The sequence below is a fragment of the Trachemys scripta genome, chromosome 11 (genome assembly GCF_013100865.1).
Source record: "Trachemys scripta elegans isolate TJP31775 chromosome 11, CAS_Tse_1.0, whole genome shotgun sequence".
Classification (NCBI taxonomy): Eukaryota; Metazoa; Chordata; order Testudines; family Emydidae; genus Trachemys; species Trachemys scripta.
The window spans coordinates 49,463,221-49,483,461 of NC_048308.1; the positions used below are offsets into that span (position 1 = coordinate 49,463,221).

General features: G+C 39.5%; 1 long non-coding RNA gene across 1 annotated transcript in view; it reads left to right on the forward strand.

The window, feature by feature from the left end:
* The first annotated feature begins 373 nt into the window (after window positions 1-373).
* LOC117884803 overlaps window positions 374-20,241 on the forward strand; it is a 56,127-nt gene continuing 36,259 nt past the window's right edge. The window contains exons 1-3 of the long non-coding RNA XR_004647665.1: window positions 374-454; window positions 12,669-12,729; window positions 12,964-12,999. This is a non-coding gene — a long non-coding RNA (uncharacterized LOC117884803). The remainder of the gene's footprint in view (window positions 455-12,668; window positions 12,730-12,963; window positions 13,000-20,241) is intronic.

Consider the following 20,241-nt stretch of genomic DNA (forward strand, 5'->3'; position numbering starts at 1 on the left):
TGGACCCAGTTTATATCGTGAAATTAGAGTCCTGCTGAGCTATACCTTAACCAATCATTTTACTAACATTTTACTAAGGAAGCCTAACATATTGCAACAAAATTCTCTAACCAGTCATACCCCATCACTTTAATTTACACCTAGCAAAATTAATTATGTAACCAACAGAAACAATCAAAGAACCAGACAGAGACCATACAAACAATAGAGAAGTGGGGAACCATAATGACAACAACAATAAGTTGTAGATATGCAAGAATTAAAAAGTAACAAAAAAAATTACTAAGATTTCCAGTTTACTGGATATGAAGTTATTTGATAGTTGCTAACTCTGTAATAGATTACACAGTTTGTTTTATGTCACGTGAACTTTGTACCAGGCTATTCTGAGTTCATAAATATGCGGAACTTCATACAAGCAGCCCTTGAAAGTCAATTTCTGCAGATTTTACTGGTAAGAAATTTTTCCATTTGTATTTAATCAATTACATTTTATATAATATTAACCAGAGGCTGAATCTTTCATAGCACAGATTTCAGGGAAGCTATAAAGAAAACAAATTTTAAAATCTAATACAAAAACAGGAGTATAACTTATTACATTTATAATTGATTATAATTCCTACAAACCATCAAAGTAACTTCATGTGAAGAAAAGTTTCGTACCTTTTGCCTAGCCATATTCTACTTTTAATACACATTTGCTTTCTAAAAGCCACTAAATAGAAGTGTGCAGTTGGTTTACTTCACTATTTCCAACCAAGCTTAATTAGTGAAGTTTACTGAGATATAACAATAACTCTGGGAAAGTATCTTGGTAAATTGAAATAAATTATCAATAACTTATTAAATCATAATGACTCTAATGGTGTCTAAAGTCCATTTTTTTAAAACTACTTATATTTGTATTTATCTAGTAAAGGAAATTAATATATGTTTTTAAAATAGGCATTCAGCCATATATGTGTTAACCCAGAAGACTATAATGGCACTAAAGAAATAATAAATGTAAATAATACATGTAATGTATACTTTTCAAAATTATAATGCACAACAAAATAGGCATTTTTCTAGTAGGTAATAATACCTAACAAAATAAGTATAAAGGACTACTATTACAAAACCCTATCCAGTGCATGAGCTTCGCAAAGTGCACAGATGTATTATGTGTAGAAAGAATGCCATGTTTATAGATGCTAATTTTTAACTGGCACAAGTAACTCTTTGCACTTTGATTGTCTGAAGATGGCTAAAAACCTACAGTGTCAGTTGGTAATATTATTGTGAGTAAGCGATAACTTGAACTACTGATTATTTATTAACTGAAAGTTGAAAACTAATTACCTGAAATTCTAGTATGTAGGGTTAGATTTACTTTTATCTTATAAACATTGAGCACTATTACAGTGCCATAAAGAGGGTGGAAATCAAAAACGTAGCATTCAACTTTACAACCTCTGCTTACTCTGCGTAGTACTGAACACATACAAATAGTCACTCTGACTTCAATAGTACATTGTTATTTGCATAGCTCCCAATGTGTACACAGCACTGTATTGTTGTGGAGCCAAGTGTAGACATGCCCTTAGTGTCTGTACATACATCTACAACCACTACACTCTTAAAACTGCCTTAAATGGAAGACTTGTTCACGCATCAGCTTCAACAAATCCTGCATCGTGGCAGGGGGTTGGACTAGATGACCCTTGTTCCTTTCTAATCCCATGATTCTATGGCCCTATATTCTCTATAGCAAACAAATAACTATTTCTAGGGATCTAGCACTAATTTATTAAAAGGTGAATTTTGACCTATCCTTATTTACATCATGAGACTCCTATAGAAATGCCAATCTAAGCCATCAATGCCTTCAAGACGTGTGTCCCAATTGCAATGTTTTCATTAGAAACATAAGCCGTATGTGCAGTTTTACTCTTTATTAAAGGGACTATACGGTATCTCTGCTTACTTTTGTTTAAGAAGATTATGCCTCCTGTAGCCCCCTATTTGTCAGGGCGCCCAAGCAGGTGGCACTGTTAAACATAGTTTTCCAAATTAGTTTTCTTAGGGCGTGAGCAAATGTTCAGTCTTAGGAAGGCATACTGTGTTATTTTTTGTTATGCAGGGTTTTGAGTGGAAGCGGTAGTCCTTGGAGAGTGAGCAATGTGAGCAGCAGAAAAGTTTGTCTATCTTGGTCTTTGATGAGAGTCAATTCTTGAGGCAGAGTTACTCCCAGAAACCAGGAACTGGGGTTGGCTGCAGTTCCTGACAGAAGAGATGGCCTGCATGCTGTTTGACCACCTCTCTTTCCGGACTGATGCATGTGTGTAAATTAAATAAGTTATACAATGACTGTACTCAGACTCCTCATCACTGATTTCTCCTCCACTGGGAAGGTGACCTGCAAGGCCCTGAACTCTGCAAATGCTCAGCAGAGGGGCAATACTGGTATCAGAATGGAACACTTGTGCTGGAAGAAGGGGCAGTCACATTAGAAACATGCTGCAAAATCTGCCATCACAAGTAGGAGAAACAACTGATTTAAAATTAATCCCAAATGCGGGAAGTTGGCCAGACTTCTCTTTTTCAATCCAGAAACAAAAATTGCAATAGAAGAGGCTTGTAGGGAAGAAAGGGAGAAGCAAAGCCTGCTGGCCCCAGAAGTTGCAACTACTATAGTGGAGCACTGAAACTGATCCTCAGCTTGTGTAAATTAGCATAGCACCATCCTTCACTAGATGAGAAACTAGCCCGGACTATTTTATTTCCATTATTTATGTCATGGCTGTCTAGCCCCTTCTCAGCAGTGGTGCAAGTGGAATCCATTTCTTACTTGTAAGTGGGGGGAGCCATGGCGGGCACGTGACCTCTTCATGTGACCCTCCACGTGACTTCTACCACCCTGCCTCCAGCCCGGAGCCCCCACGCTCTCCCCGTCCCCTCCCCATGATCCACCCCCCCTTACCTGGGGATGGGGGAGGCTCTGTCCTCCTCCCGCTTTGCCTTCGGAACTGCAGCGGTGAAAGGAGCAGCTCCTACAGCGTGGCTCTACTACCCCAGCTCTTCCACACAGGGTCCCCTCCATCTGTATAGCAGCCCCGCCAGATGACAGGGCTGGGGGGACCGGGCTGAAGGCGGTACAGCAGCCACACCAGAGGAGCTGCCAGTGTGGGGCTGGACAGTGGCCCCATGTTCTGCTCCTTTCCCTGCTGCGGTTCCTGGGAAAGCCCTGTGGTTCAGGGCTCTCCCGGGAACCACAGCGAGGAAAGGAGGAGAATGCCGGCAGCTCCTCTGGTGGATGTACCGTCCCCAGCTCTGTCCTCCGATGGGGCTGCTGCTGGGAGCTGGAGGAGACCCTGTGTGGAAGGGCTGGGGGCGGAGGAGCTGCTGGTGTGGGGCGCCCAGTAGCCCCATGTTCTGCTGCTCCTCTTTCCGGTATGCTGTACCAGCTATAAATATCTTACCCTACTTGCTCTGATGCTTCTCGGACAATAAAAAGGAAGCCTCTTGCAAACAAACATGATGTTTGATGACCAACTTGGGGAGCAACCTTCTTTCTTGCAGTGCTTCCCAAAAATTGGAGGCTGCAGAACTGCAACAGAAAAGCCAGTCTGAAATAGAACATGAACAAGCTTGCCCATAGCATTCCAGCACGTCCTAGTTTTGGCCAGGTTGGAAATACTGCCTGGGACTTATGACACATAAAAAGGTGATCAAACAAAGCAGGTTTTGTGTTTGTTGTGGTAATGTCATATTTTTGTCCGTCACAAAAGACTCAGGTCTGTGTATGAGGAATGGCTAAAGGAGCAAGTTGGTTTTTATTTTATCTGAACTGGTTCACCCATTCCTCACAGAAAATGTATTTTAAATAGTTAACTAATCTGTAGTATTAGTTAACACCCTGAAGCCAGCATTGCTCTTCACAGACATCAGTACTATCACTGTAAATCAGGGGACTTGGGGTTTGTTTGTTCATTTTTGGTGACCTGTTTTGACAGAGATTATTCATTTTGTAAAAATTACCTCAACAGAACTTTTGTCTTAGCAGTGGGCCAAAGTAATCAACACACAAATCTCATTAATAAGTAATAAGCAAGAATAGCTTTTTTTTTTTGTTCTACGAATAAAAGCACACAAGTCATATTTTAATATCAGTAGTCTTACCTTTCTAATGCGATGGATGTGCCCTCTCTCCCCTGCCACGGCAGCCCCCAAGCTGGCGCTGGGAAGGAGTGGGGTCTTTCCCTGGCAGCTGTAGCCCTGGAGCTGGGGAAAGCAGCCCTGCATGTCCCAAATTCCTCCCACCTCCTTTTCTCACCCCATTCCCCCCTGCCACCTATCTCCCCCAAGGCCACCACCTCACCTTACATGCGAGTCTTCTGAGGGGCCAGTGGCCCTTCATTTTTTCCCTTTTCTCCATTCTCCACCTCATCCCTTTCTGTTGTTGTCTTATGAAAATCTCATTGCATGGGGTGATGGAACTATGCCTTTAAAATAGTTCCTATTCCTTGTCTCTCTTTTGTTACATTGTTTGTTGAGATTGTGACATCAGAGGTTACTCTCCCAATGATCACAAACGCTTTCACACTTATTCATTTGGATATTATGAGATTATTAGTTAAAACACCTTAGAACTATTTTTTTGAATAAAAACATTTGGAAACATAGGAATTGCCACACTGAATCAGACCTGAGGTCCATCTAGTACAGTATCCTGTTCTCCCCTCGTCAATGGAGTGGTTTTCTCTGAAATACCACTGGGGTGGCAACAAGACTTTAGAGTCACCAAAAGACCTGTGCACCGGCACACAGGACCAAAAAAGCCCACAGAAAAACAAACAAAAAGCCTTCTGCAAGCCCACACCTAGGGAGCATAAATGAACTGCACCAACACACAAACAGTTAAATATTTCTATTTTGATAGTTCTTTATTTGGATCAAAATAATATTCAGTAAAATTTGCACTAGTGAGCAGCTTACGACCCTCCAAGATCTAGACTTTTATGACACTGGATTTTAAATGTGTAATAAAGACTCAAGGACACAACAGCAGATGAGGAAGCCTCAAATGATGTGCAATTCAACTCTTAAACAAGTATACTTGGGTCTTTTATTCATATCTATTTTTAGATAATACTGTAAGTATGGATATGTAAGCATGTATGACTTTATGCTGATGAGCACCATTGAAGTCAATGGAGTTATGTGACTATATAATAAGGGCATAATCCAAAAGCTGTTGAAGTCAATGTAAAGAATCGCACTGACTTCAAAAGACTTTGGATCTAGCCCTAATGCCCTTGACCCTTACAGCTTAAACACTAAAGGCCTCTGCTACCCACACTTCAAGTAGTACCTTCTTCCAAGAGAAGTCGCATTGCATTCAAAGGCCCTGCCTGATATGAAAATTTAATCCTAAATTAGTTGAAGAGCCACAAATAAAACTGACAACCTCTGGTAACAATCAGTGAGCTAACTCCACATTCCATAAGATGTTGTGAATTTGGATGTAAAACGACTGACCTGCTTCATTATCTGGTTTATTTGAGTTATAGATTACAGACAAATTGATGTTACTCCTGTTGATAGGAATATTGAACCAAAATTATTTCCAGAAGAGCATTTCTACATACAGTGAGAGAAGTTTCTCGTTTTCCTTACTATAATACAAACAAATGTCTAAGTAATAACTTCCATGACAGTATATTTTATATTGGTGCTATCTGGGCTTGAGAAAACTGCTATAGTCATGAAATAGCATACACTGTAATGAAAAGTCAAATGGGAGGCCACTGCCTACAAGTAATGTCCTAATGCCTGCCATTGTGTCATAATGCATTCATGAGCATGTCTTATCTAGGAAGCTTATCCTGCCTAGCAACTAATCCTAGCTAGGAGATGACAGTAAGTGGTTGGTTGCCTGAGCTCAGCAGTGGTGCAAAATAAATCAGCTGTAGTAGAACTGCTCCAAAAGAAGTTATTACAGCTTCTTTTCATTTAAGATTCAGAGTCCTGGATTTAAGGTACAGCTACTTTTCTCAATAGGCATTAGCCAGTGAATGTCTCTTCACCTGTTTGTTTGGGAGAGTGGTAGTAACATTGTTTTGTACCTATGGATAAAATAGTGGAAGCCGTCATGAAGATGTTTTAAATAGATTACTGAAGGGAAAATATGCATAGACTCATGGAGATAAATTCACCAGGTCCTACCTACTTCATTGATTCACTTATGCCAGGTCTGAATCTGGCCTCTGACCTTTATCTTAAATCAGACGCATCCAAAATTTGCAAGTTTACTGAGCATAGCCTTAATTAAAGCCTTGCTTATTGTGAACTATATAAAACAAATTGCAGAGGTCTGGGACATTTTTTCCTCCGTAAACAAATGTAATTGCAAAAACTCAAAGGTTTGGTTTAGACACTTGCTAAAAGTTATTCAACATATTTGGTTTGCAAATCTTGTGAGAATAGGCTCTCCTGTGGCAATTCCAGTGTTATCTAACTTCAGACAAGTCAGAAATGCAATGGGTGAAATCCTGGCCCCATTGATGTCAGCGTGGCCAGGATTTCACTCTGAATTTATCTAGCGTGTGCATAGTCATCTAGCCAAGCAATGGCATCTTCAGTGGCGTGATGCAGTTCTTCTAGGCCACCGCTGAACCTAGTCAGCAGGCATTCATCGACACTGTGCGGTGGCATCTGTGCTGCGCCGCAGCTGCACAAAGGGCTGTCACAAAAGCCCCAGCGATACTGTTTGGCTGCACAGAGACCTTGCCCAGTCCAGAACCTGTTCAATAGGGACCACTGGGGATGGGGCAAGTCAAAACCAGGTGGGCAAATGGTGGGTTCAGTGACGAGGGACTGGTTGGAGCTTATAACACATATCCATTGGAATGGATTTCATTCTCTGAGCAGGGCCGGCTCCAGGCACCAGCCTGGCAACCAGGTGCTTGGAGTGATCACTCCGGAGGGGGGTGGCAGGTCTAGTTATTCGGTGGCAATTCCGCGGACGGTCCCTCACTCCTGCTTAGAGCGACGGACCTTCTGCCGAATTGCCGCCGCAGATCGTGATCTCGGGTTTTTTTTTGGCTGCTTGGGGTGGCCAAAATCCTGGAGCCGGCCCTGTCTGTGAGAATAATTTCTTGTATTAATGAGCCTTGATTTTCCAAGCTACTGAGGGGATTTGAATGCCCAATACTCATTCAAACTAATGTGCATCCTAACCCCCTAGACAGATTGGAAAATCGCAATCCATGGTATCTATACTAAAGTAGGTATTTATATTGGTCTCACCACTATGTTATGTGTGAGCGTCATATGAGAAAGTAGATATGTTGTCAAAATTATAGAGCACAATGGAGAGTTAGTATTCTGAGTTACATTTCCACTTCGGTCTTTAATCTCTTGTGTAACTTCGGGCAAATTATTTTACTGCTCTATGCCCCTACCTGTAAAATAGAGATAATTATATTTACTTACCTTATTGTATGGGTAGTGGGAGGGTTAATTATTAAGTAAAGAACTTTGCTCATTTGTAGAGCACTTTGAGGATCTTTTGGTGGAAGGAGTTACACAAGTAAAAAGTACTGTGGTGTTTATGCTTTGTCATCCATCAAAGTTGACACCCTCTGTGATGTTGTGATAATTGAACCTAAAAATGCACCCTGTTAGTTCAACTGTAAAACATGAGTATACATTCATAAGATGTCACAATAACTTATAATGACCTATGACTTACAAATGTTGATGTGGAAAGGTACGAAAGAGAGACAGAGAGAATGAATTAGTCCAAACAAAAAGGCCTATTGCTATAACTGATGAACTGTATCAAGATCATGTGAACCAAATTTGGTGTGTTAGAAACTAGGCCTAATTGTTGGACAAAATAGTGAGGTGATGGGCTATTCTACCCATCACTCCCTTTTGAGGTCCTTTAAAGACAGAGACTTTGAGGAGAAAAATTGACTTACCAGAGTGAGCTTCACCGTCATGGCTGACACCCCTACCATCTCCTGGGACCTCAGGCCTTCGTCATCCTGATCCTGAGAGATGTCCTAATCAGACTGGGCCAGAAAGAGGGACACAGATTAAATCACCACCTCTACCAGCTCCATCTAAATCCCAAACACCACCTGGGATAAAATGGGAATCGGACTTTAAGAAAAACAGCAACAATAATAGGTCCAGCCCATCTCTCGCCAGCTAAAGGGAAAGGGAACAAGGGTTGTTAAAATGAAAATCTTAATATTTTCCCTTCCTTTCTTTATCTTTAATAAAAGGATAAAATGCTTTTAATGGCATGTTTGCCATGGTATTAAGCAGACTGAGGTCTCTGTATACCAAATCCCGAATCTTGTTTAACATTGTTTAATGTTGGACAGTGAGTGGGTAATATTAAACACCTTTGGCCCATATATATCATCTAAATTAATACAACAGTGACTTTATACAGTAATAGTAATATGTAGTTCTTATATAGTGCATCAGTAGATCTCAAAGCATTTCACAATCTTTAATGTATTTATCCTCACTACACTCCTCTGAGGTAGGGAATTATTATTCTCCTTTTTATAGACAGGGAACTGAGGCACAAAGATGCTAAGTGACTTGCTTAAGGTCTCAAAGGAAGTTTGTGGTGGAGCTAGGAATTGAAACTGGGTCTCCCAAGTAATTTAGTTTATTCCATGCCTCAGTTTCCCATCATTAAAATGGAGATTATACTTCTCCGCCTCACAGGATTTTGTAAGGATAAAATCCACAAGGTGCTCAGATATAATTATGGTGATGAGAGCCTGTCAGAGTTCCTTCCTCACTCTGATGTGGGTACAGATGTGGGGACCCACATGAAAGCCCCCTAAGCTTATTTCTACCAGCTTAGGTTAAAACTTGGTACACTGCCACCACGAAGTGATTTAACAAGAAACCGAGAAAGGACCACTTGGAGTTCCTCTTCCCCCAAAATACCCCGCCAAGCCCTTACACCCCCTTTCCTGGGGAGGCTTGAGAATAATATCCTAACCAATTGGTACAAAGTGATCAAAGACCCAAACCCCTGGGTCTTTGGACAATGGAAAAATCAGTCAGGTTCTTAAAAGAAGGATTTTATTAAAAAGAAAATATAAAAATCATCTCTATAAAATCAGGATGGAAAATAACTTTACAGGGTAGTCAGATTCAAAGAGTCCAGAGGAACCCCCTCTAGCCTTAGTTTCAAAGTTACAACAAAACAGGGATAAACTTCCCTCTAGCAAAGGTAAAATTCACAAGTTGAGAAAACAAAGATAAACTAATACGCCTTGCCTGGCTGTTACTTACATGTTTGAAATATGAGAGACTTGTTCAGAAAGATTTGGAAAACATGGACTAATGTCCGGTCCCTCTTAGTCCCAAGAGCAAACAACTCCCAAAACAAAGAGCACAAACAAAAGCCTTCCCCCGCCCCAAGATTTGAAAGTATCTTGTCCCTTTATTGGTCCTTTGGGTCAGGTGTCAGCCAGGTTACCTGAGCTTCTTAACCCTTTTCAGGTAAAAGGATTTTGGTGCCTCTGGCCAGGAGGGATTTTATAGTATTATACCCTTGTTGTTACCCTTCCCTTTATAGTTATGACAGAGCCATACAAATAGGTAGGGTAGACAGATAGGAAATGGTTTGATTTAGTTCCAGTTTCAGGTATCTGTTCAGGCTGGATAGTATGTATTAAGTGCCATAGAATAGATAAGATAGCCTGGAAGATGAAAAGCATTAGACAAATGTTAAATATTATTATTATTTGCCTGAACCTATTTATACCTATCCTTAATAAATAATATCAAATCTGCTAAAAGAACAAACAAAATAAACCTCCCTCAACTCAACAGAACTGAAACTTTAAGTAACAAAAGTGCTGTACAGCATGCTTGATAGTTGCACAATAACCCTCACTAAAATCAATGCTGGGCTGTGGGATTGAAGTATTGTGAACCCTAAATTGTTTCAGTTTGAGGATGTGCTGGGGGAGAGTACATGAAAGACTGGCTTGTGTATATGTGTACTATTGGCCTTTACTGAAACGAATATGTCAGACTTACTCATATGCATAAGAGTTCTTTCTACTGGCTGCACTGGTGGAACTGCTGCTGAGTTAATTGAGTAGAGGCTTGTGTTTTTGGAGCTAAATGGCACAAGTTCTATTGTGGAAGCTGCATCCAAGTGGTTGGCCTGTGCTCAGGGTGTTTGCATATGACTAATTTGTTCCACTTAGTAAGATGTGAAACAGCATATGTCATATTTTGAACCTTTGATCTAAATGAAGAAAACAAGGACTAATTCATTGTTTCAGACAACAAACTTCTGACACTGAAAAGGAAAAAAAGTAACAAAGCCAAAAAAGAGAATGAAGAATTATATTTAAGTTGCAACACTTGATCTGGTCGACTGCTTGTAGACTGGGGGCCATTGCCTAATCGCCTAGTATAGGACAACTGTGCTGTTAATCTTATGTGATCCATTTGTGTCTTGGGGATTACATCAGATTTTACCATATCACAGTACATTATAGAATAATAAAAGCACAAATACATCACATTACAAGGCATCAACTAGATGAAAAATGCAAGACAGCATTTATTCTTAGGGAACAGTGATTAAGAATATCTTATTCATAGACTAAAATCATATATTTTATAATAGTATATGATCCTTTGTGTGATGATAGTCTGATATTTTAGCAATGTCCTAAATTGTCATGATACAGGACATTTGGCACTAGGAAAGGGGCATTCCTTAAAATAACAAACAGCTGATCTCCCTAGCTTCTACTCTGATCTGGAGAGACTACTTTTAGAAATGAGAGGGGTTTTCTAATCATCATTCCTTTAGCTTCTCTGCTGCGACTGCCAAAAAAGTCATCAATTAATATCTACTTGATGGTGGTTTCTGTGATGCAGACACCATTGTAAATCCTGAGTAACTCCACTGACTTTAGGGAGCTACTCTGGATTTACACAGCATCTTATCTTCTATATATCCCAATTCCTTGATCCATATAGTGCATTCTGGTATCCTTGATTTAATAGGTGGTGATTGTGAGAAATCATGAGGAATATTTCATTGATGATGTAGGTAAGGATTTTGTAACTAGAAAAGAAGATTTTCAAGGAATTACTTTAGTAATTTTGCCAAGTTAAAAATTGAGAGGTCTTAGGTAAAATTGAGTGTAACATGGCTACCCCTCTGATACTTGGAGCCTGGCAGAGTTACTGCAGCATATCGTGAGATCAGAAAAATACAGTTTGTTCCAGTTATGGAATAACCATGAAACTAAAGAACTTATTGAACACTGAGTGGTACAAAAAGCATGTAGGGGAAAGTCATCTACTGCTAGGATCCTGGAGAGATTCTAATAGTCAGGGATATATTTGGATGTAGTGGAGTTTTGTGAGCCTTGCGCTGAATGTCAATTAACAACATCACCATAGGTGACAGAGAGTTACATTAATACCCCTCTGGATGATGGAAGTGGTTGGTTGGTTGTTTTTGTTTTTAAAATAGTAAGTTGGGGAGCTTCTGTACATGTGTTGTACTTTTAGGGTGTGTGATAAATACAACAACCACTACACCCTTGGGATAATTAACAATAAAATTGTTATACTTTATATGCAAATTAACTCCCCTTAGACCTCTACATGAAAGTGGCATAGTAAAAATCTAACTACTAACCTGAGAAGTCTTCTTTATAGAATGAAGTGCTTGGGTTTTTGGGTCACTGAATCAAACTGAGAAATAAAATATGTTTTTTTTTAAATAAACTTTACATAGAAAAGAGTGAAGGGGTATATTGAATTTTGTTCTGACTTGGATGTGTTGGATTTGCTCTTCTTTAGAGTAGCGGTAGATAGTGGTGGGTGTTCGGTGACTGTATATAGAGGGTAAGTTGGGAAGATGCTGTAGAAATATAGGTTTGGGAGGGATAGATATTTGTTCTATTCGTATATGAAAGGTAAGAGGCAAGATGTTAGCTTAAAAACTCCAGCAGCTTCCCAGCACATCTCTACTCCCGTAGAGCTTATATATTCTGTCAGGGTCCCTTCATTAGAACATCTGATGAAGTTTTCTTAACTTTGCCAGGGACCCTGCAGAGAAGTATTAGAGCATATGGCTAAGGATATGGGCTTGAAGCCTGCCACAGACAATAAGGTAATTGGGGATTAAGTTATGTAAAGGATTTAAGTCTTCAAACTCACATGTACCCTCCTCGTTCTGTTCAGAATTTCTTAAACTACCAAAGGGAGGTGCACAGTTGTAAACACCATGGTGCTTTCATAAGTTTGTAAACAATATAGCATGTTAACATAAAAAAAGTTATGAAAACAGACATCAGTCCTTAGGAATTATAGGATAAGCCAATGTGCAGTTTCCAGACCAAAGTGTTTTTGAGATATGATGCAGCAAAATGTTTTAGGGGAATTTTGCAAAAATGAAAACCTACAGTTTCAGACTTGACAAGTACCTGATCCAATTAACCACAAACTTCTGGAAAATGTCCTCTGGCAGAGATAATTTAGGCAGGTTGATTTAGTTTGGGCAAAGTTAGTGATTGTGGGGGGAGCAGGAAATTTGTGAAAATTGTGTATATAATGAAAAACTATTTAAAACTCTGGCTTCATAATTTTTTTAATGCTGTTTACAGGTTGTTCTTAGTGACATTGACATCTCACTGTGAAAACTTTCACACTGTTGGACTACACACGGTGGGTACAGTATTTCTTTAAGACACACATTATCTTAGTTCTAAATGCATGAATGTACACAACCATAAAACAATCTGTTTTAATTTTTCTATTTATAGTCACTACCAAACCTTGTAGTTCAATCCTACAGTTATCTCAATTTTTGCCTGCAGTCAGATCTGTTTGTATTTTTAAATGTTTTTCAGACTCCAAGAGTTGCATGTCTAGCATCTCTTTTTTATATATTTTTTGCAGTGGGCTGCCCTGGAAGTGATTCTTAAACCGGAGAAGGTATTGTTTTGGAGTTTTCTATTTTAAATTATTATTCTTACAATGATTTTTTTCTTGACTATCTTTGGGAAATAGAGGGGAAGTTATTACTCTTATATACAGGCTGTTCAAAACACACAAACACATGAGGGGAGGGTAATATGTGTGGGGAAAATGTCTCCATCAGGAAGTTAACCCCTGCTAAACCTATCTGACATCACCAAAGGCTCTTATTAACCACCAAAGGTAAGTGATAGTAATGACTTAATGTACAGAAGTTTTTAATTATATATAAGTAAGGGCTTTTTTCTTCCTTACTTGAGAAAAAATAAATTGAAAAACACTAAAAAAATATCTTGGTCCATACAATCCAAACATTTACAGTATGAATACAAGAGTTTGGATTGGGTCTGTTTTATATGCTCTGTGCTAGCCAATGATGTCTGATGGGCTGGCCTTGAGACTGCTCTTGGTGTTTACTATAGGGTGTGACTAGACTCTGGAAGTATGTGTTGTTTTCCTTGGTATGAAAAGTGACATATTTTAGTCCTTTGGCTGTTGCTCTCAGAGTACACAAGGCTCTTAGTTCTGGGGATGTCAATGGGCCATGTGGATGGTGACTTTCCTTCTTTTGTCAGATAATTTTTTGGGAACCACAAAGATTTACATTTCAGTGGGGAAGGGAGACAGCCCTAGTTTCAGCCGTGTGTTGTGGCCAAATCTGATGTAGAATATTGCAGTACAGCCTTTGTTCTCCAAGGTTACTAGAGGCAGTGTGATTCCAGGAGACTGAGAACAAGCAAACTTTTTAAGGTTGAAGGAGAGCTATGAACCTGGCTACCATGACAATCAGTGTCACTCTCTCTTTAGATTCATTATATGTATATTCACATACACATATACATACATTATTATTTATTTTATTTATTAGTGTTGCCTGGAATGATCTATTCACTCCACCACAGCCATACTCTTGCACATGTATTCTCCATCTTCTCATACATGCTACTCTCATTATTGATCCTGAGAATTAAGTGCATGAATTGAAGAAAAAACATCGCTCTTTTAATTGTAATATGGTTGTTAGGTTTTTGATAGCCACAGTTTTCCTTCGCCCCTGATTTATTATTTACCTGCTCTATGTCAGTTTGACTTCTCTACTGATTATAATTCTGGTTCATGATTTTTCAGTCACAAGTCTCTCTGATCCTCTTTGTAGTATTTTAATGCCTTGTGTTTGCTTAAGCCCTTAGTTACTCTGCAGACCAGTGTTGTGCATCCAGGATGAGCATCTCTAGCACTGCTTAGAATGCTTTCTGTTGGGTTACATGGGATTTTCTTTTTATTGTTGTATAGGCTTGAGAAAACAGAAGTGAATGAAGGAATTTCTTGTGATTTTTAAAGAAAACATTTCTCTGATTTGAGTGCTTTCTTATTAGTAAAATTGATATTATTTAGCATTTACTGTGTATAATGCTTTATGTTTTTGAAGTGCTGTGCATACAACTAATTAATCATTACAACATACTTGGGAAGTAATTATGGTGAGCATTATTGTCATTTTACAGGTTTGTAAAATGTGACACAGAAAGACTAAGGGCTTGACTTACAACAGTGCTGACCAGGGCCGGCTCTGGCTTTTTGGCTGCCCCAAGCAAAAAAACAAAAACAAAAAAAAACCGGGGTGACCAGAACGGCAAAGCAAAAAAAAAAAAAAGAAAACCTGCGGCGCGGCTGGAGCGCGGGTGCAGGGGGACCAGCTAGCGGGGGAGGGGGAAGGAGCGGGCGGGAGAGAGAGAGAAGGGGGGCGGCCAAGGCTACAGCGGGGCGCTGCCACGTGGCCCCTCGCGCCGTGCCGCCTGCTGCCTGCCGCCTGTCGGGAGGGCTCCGCTCTGGTTGGCTGGGAGGGAAGGACGCGGGCTGCCCTGCCGGGCTTGCTGCAGGGCGCTCCCGTCCTCCGCGCCGCCGCCCCCTACAGGGCGGCCGGAGCGGAACAACAACAAAAAAAAAAGCGGCCGTGCCGCCCTAGGATTCGGCGGAATGCCACCTTGTTCAATCTGCTGCCCCAAGCACCAGCTTATTCAGCTGGTGCCTGGAGCCGGCCCTGGTGCTGACGGCCCACAATTCCAGCCAAAATGTTTTCCCACCTTATAGGATCACTTCTTCCTGTGTGAGGCTGCTGCCAAAACCAATGTCCAATTCCATATATTGACAAAAGAATATGTCATATCCTCCTTCCTCCTCAAACCTCCTGGTATATCTTTGTTGCCATTGTTAAGTTTTTCCTTCTAGGGATATGATAGCCAGCTGCAGTATTGTTCTGACGAATCAGTATTTCCTTACATATAACCACAAATACACTGATCCCTTAGAGTGAAAGACCAAAAATGATACTGGCTTCTCCTACAAAGAAGGTTCCAGGATGAGCAGTACCTTTGACCCATCACTCAGGCTCTCCTTGGGCAGCCCTTCCAACTGCTAAGCCCATGCCTATATTTCTCTTAGGGTGGAATCCTGCATTCATCTCACTCTTAGACTTTGTTTACACTAGCACATTTGTCAGCAAAACTTTTGTCAGTCAGCGGTGTAAAAAACCACACCCCGACTGACCTAAATTTCACCAACAAAAGTGCCGGTACGGACAGTGCTATGTCAACAGGAGATGCTCTCCTGCTGACATAGCTACCCCTGCTCATTGGGGGTGGTTTAATTATGCCAGCAGGAAGGTTCTCTTCTGCCAGCATAGAGTGGCTATACAGGAGACCTTACAGCAGTTCAGCTGCGCTGGTACAGTTGTGCTGCTGTAAGGTCCATACTGTAGACATAGTCTTAGACAGGGTCTCTGGTCACACAGCACCCCTGTTCACCATGAGTTCTCAGCAGGACCAGCTGAGTTTTGGTCCATCCTATACGCTTCTCTCTGGAAGCTGTGAACAGTTTGAAAGGGCAGTGACAGAGAACAGCTTGTTCAAAACAAAATGCCACTTATTTTTCCATAGGAATGTAACAAACAGAGAGGAAAAACCTTAAAACAAGAAAATCCTAACACATTGTTTTACCTAAGCTTAGCATTTCCCTCAGGCAGTTAAGCAGGACCAGTTTAGCCTTGCTACCCACCTCCACCCCTGTTCTCTTGGGGACCAAGTAACAGCTTCCTTCTCTTCAGACCCTCTGTGTTTCCTGGCTTTTCAGAGGCTCAGCTTTTAACTGCTTTCAAGCTCTTTGTTTAATAATTCCCATCTTAATCCCTCTTAAGACACAGACTGGGACTTTCCCTCTGCCTCCTGGGATAAACCAGAGTCTGATTCCATATCACTAGAGGTAAACATCAAAGCAATTAGCACCTACATTGGCCATCCGAGTACCAGAAATTGGGGCTGGCTACAATCACTAAGTTTAGTTCTGCAAACCAAAGCTAACTAAGACTGATTTAACCATTTAGCCAGCAACACAATAACCACCAAACCTACAGATAAAAGTAATCCAGTTAATACAGAAAACTCCCACGTTCTTCACTGTAATAAATTGTTAAAGTCCCTCCATACTTGTTTTACATTATATGGTCATGAGTTTGTCTCCATCAAGAACAGCAAGAGGTTTGTTGTCCAACAGTCTTGTCATTAAACAAAAGTCTGTCGTATATATGTGTTTGAAAGCACTAGGCATCTCATCCTCCCTTCCAGGCTCTGCATAAGTCTACTTCTGCCTACTTCTCTGCCCTGATTTCTGCCAGTCATACCATCTTCCATACTGGTTCCTCCCCTGCTCAGCACCTCCCAGGAGACTCTCAGCACCTTGCAATATTAGGCTCTAAAGCCAAGGACCCCTAAGACTATACCAAGTTTGACATGCAGAGGGGTGGTATGTAATAGCTTTTAAAATGTCAAAAAAAAAGTAAGTTTGGTTTACAAACTGGGCATTTCTGGAGATGAATGAGAGGTGGTTGGATTTTAAATCTTTTGCCATGTCTTTAAAACAAAGGACCTTAAGGCTTTTTGATTCTGTTAGCTTTCCTTTCTTGTGTTAGGATTACAAATCATAACAGTCTAGTATATCACTGTGGAATTTTTTTTCAAGAAAAGTGATTGAAGAAGTTGTGATTTTAATGTTTTATTTTTTATCTGTCACAGGATTAGATTTTTATAGAGAAAAAATCTTTGACTCTGAAAAGTTCTTGAAAAGAATCCAGTATGGTGAAGCCACCTATTATCAGCCTTAAGTTACATAAATAAGTCTCAAAATGCCAAACATTTTTTTGTTTTATCTTGATAGCTAACTTTTTTTAATTAAAACTCCATCCCAAGGACATACATTGTATATAAAATAGGCTATTCAAATAACAAAGTATGTTAACTGTACAGACATATTTGGTGTGACCCTACTAATCCAAATGTCAGGTCATTCCATGATTTCTCTTTTAGAATTAATGTGCTGGTTGGCTGCTGTCTTCCCTCAGTCCTATTAAGATTTTTTCCCCATTATTCCCTTTGCCTAGATTATGGTCCCTTCTCGAGCCCCTATATCAGGGGTGGACAAATTTAGTGACCCTCTGAGACACATATGACAATGGTCAAAAGTTCAAGAGCTAGGATGCACAGTCCGCAGTGGGCCAGGGAAGAATTCCCATCTGATACCAGTGCAACATAAGACTTATTAATGTAAACAGCCCTTCATTACCCCTAATGTAGGCCCCAGAATATGGGGTATGGCAGTTATTTTCTTGTATCATTCAGTGATATGGGGATTCTGGTCTGCAGAATAACCCATTGGCAGCACAGGTAAGGCTGCTATTAACTAGACCTTAACTCAGATGCCAGTGGGCTCTCCAGAGCAACTCAGAATCCATCATAAAACCACCTTGGTCCTCACCCCTCTTGATCTTTACATTCTGCATTATATAAAGAAGATGCAACACAGAATCTACTTCCATAAATCTTTTATCCACTCAGTCTACTAATGTTTACTGATAAATCTATTGTACAAGCACGAAATACCATTATAATGTGCAAACACAGACATGTGAATAGCTAGGAAAATGTTCAAAGTAAAATGGAAAACCACTGCACAAAGTGTGTGTTACTGTGATCAGGTATATTACTTCCAGCTGAAATGCAGAAACAAAAAACTCTCCACCACTTTTCAGGCATTTTTATACATCATAAATAAACCAAAAAAAAAAAAAAGAAAAAGAAATGGCCCAGCCCAAGTTTTTGTTTGGGGTTTTCGTTTGTTTCCCTTTTTTTCTTTGCAAATTGCCTCTATGACCCCTTAACAGAATAAGGAACAACAGTTCTCACTATCTGAACTGAGTTTTGTTCTGTTACCTCTAATCATATATTTTTCCGGAATTACCTAATGATTCAGATTTTGGTGCAAGATTAAAGAGGCCCACATGCTGAGTGAGTGTGGACACAAGAAAAATTGTATAGCTAATATTAAAGCTAATATTCCTCAGACCTCATAAATTTCTAGTCCACCCAATCCAATAATTCACAACCCTTATTTCTATAGTAAAATTTTAGCATGCATACTTACTGCTCATATTACATAACAACATAAAACCAGAGGCTGTCATGGGTCCCCCACGTGTGCATGGCTTGCTGCTAATTTTGTCATCCCTATCTTATCTAATGCTGAACATTCCATTTATTTTTAAAAATTAAAATATAATTATCTATCATAATATTGGCATTAAATCTGGTTACTAGGGCTATCAAACAATTAAAAAAATTAACTGTGATTAATCGCACTGTTACTAATAGAATACCATTTATTTAAATATTTTTGGATGTTTTCTACATTTTCAAATATGCTGATTTCAATTAGAACACAGAATACAAAGTGTACAGTGCTCCCTTTATATTTATTTTTATTACAAATATTTGCACTGTAAAAAACAAAAGAAATAGTGTTTTTCAATTCACCTCATACAAGTACTGTAGTGAAATCTCTTTATCATGAAAGTTGAACTTACAAATGTAGAATTATGTACAAAAAATAACTGCATTCAAAAATAAAACAATGTAAAACTTTGGACCCTATAAGTCCACTCAGTCCTATTTCTTGTTCAGCCAATCGCTCAGACAAACAAGTTTGTTTACATTTGCAGGAGATAACGCTGCCTGCTTCTTGTTCAGAATGTCACCTGAAAGTGAGAACAGGCATTTTTATGTCACTGTTGCAGCCAGCGTCGCAAGATATTTACATACCAGATGCACTAAAGATTCATATGTCCTTTCATGCTTCATCCACCATTCCAGAGGACATGCGTCCATGCTGGTGATGGGTTCTGCTCGATAACAATCCAAAGCAGTGCGGACCGACGCATGTTCATTTTCATAATCTGAGTCAGATGCCACCAGCAGAAGGTTGATTTTCTTTCTTGGTGGTTCGGATTCTGTAGTTTCCACATCAGAGTGTTGCTCTTTTAAGACTTCTGAAAGCCTGCTCCCTACCTCATCCCTCTCAGATTTTGGAAGGCACTTCATATTCTTAAACCTTGGGTCAAGTGCTGTAACTATCTTTAGAAGTCTCAGATTGGTACCTTCTTTGCGTTTTGTCAGATCTGCAGCAAAAGTGTTCTTAAAATGAACAATATGTGCTGAGTCATCATCTGAGACTGCTATAGCATGAAATATATGGCAGAATGCAGGTAAAACAGAGCCGGAGATATACAATTCTCCCCCAAGGAGTTCAGTCACAAATGTAATTAATGCATTATTTTTTTAACGAGTGTCATCAGCATGGAAGCATGTCCTCTGGAATGGTGGCCAAAGCATGAAGATATGTTTAGCATATCTGGCATGTATATACCTTACAAATAAGAAGTGGGCAGCATTATCGCTAGTAAATGTAAACAAACTTGTTTGTCTTAGCGATTGGCTGAACAAGTAGGACTGAGTAGACTTCTAGGCTCTTAAGTTTTGCATTGTTTTGTTTTTGAGTACAGTTATGTAACAAAAAAAATCTACATTTATAAGTTGCATTTTCATGATGAAGAGATAACACTACTGCACTTGTCTGTGGTGAATTGAAAAATACTATTTCTTTCATTTATCATTTTTCCAGTGCAAATATTTGTAATAAAAATAATAATATAAAGTGAACAGTATACACTTTGTATTCTATGTTGTAATTGAAATCAATATATTTGAAAGTGTAGAAAAACATCCAAAAATATTTAATACATTTCAATTGGTATTCTATTGTTTAACAGTGCAATTAAAACTGTGATTAATCGCGATTAATTTTTTTGAGTTAATC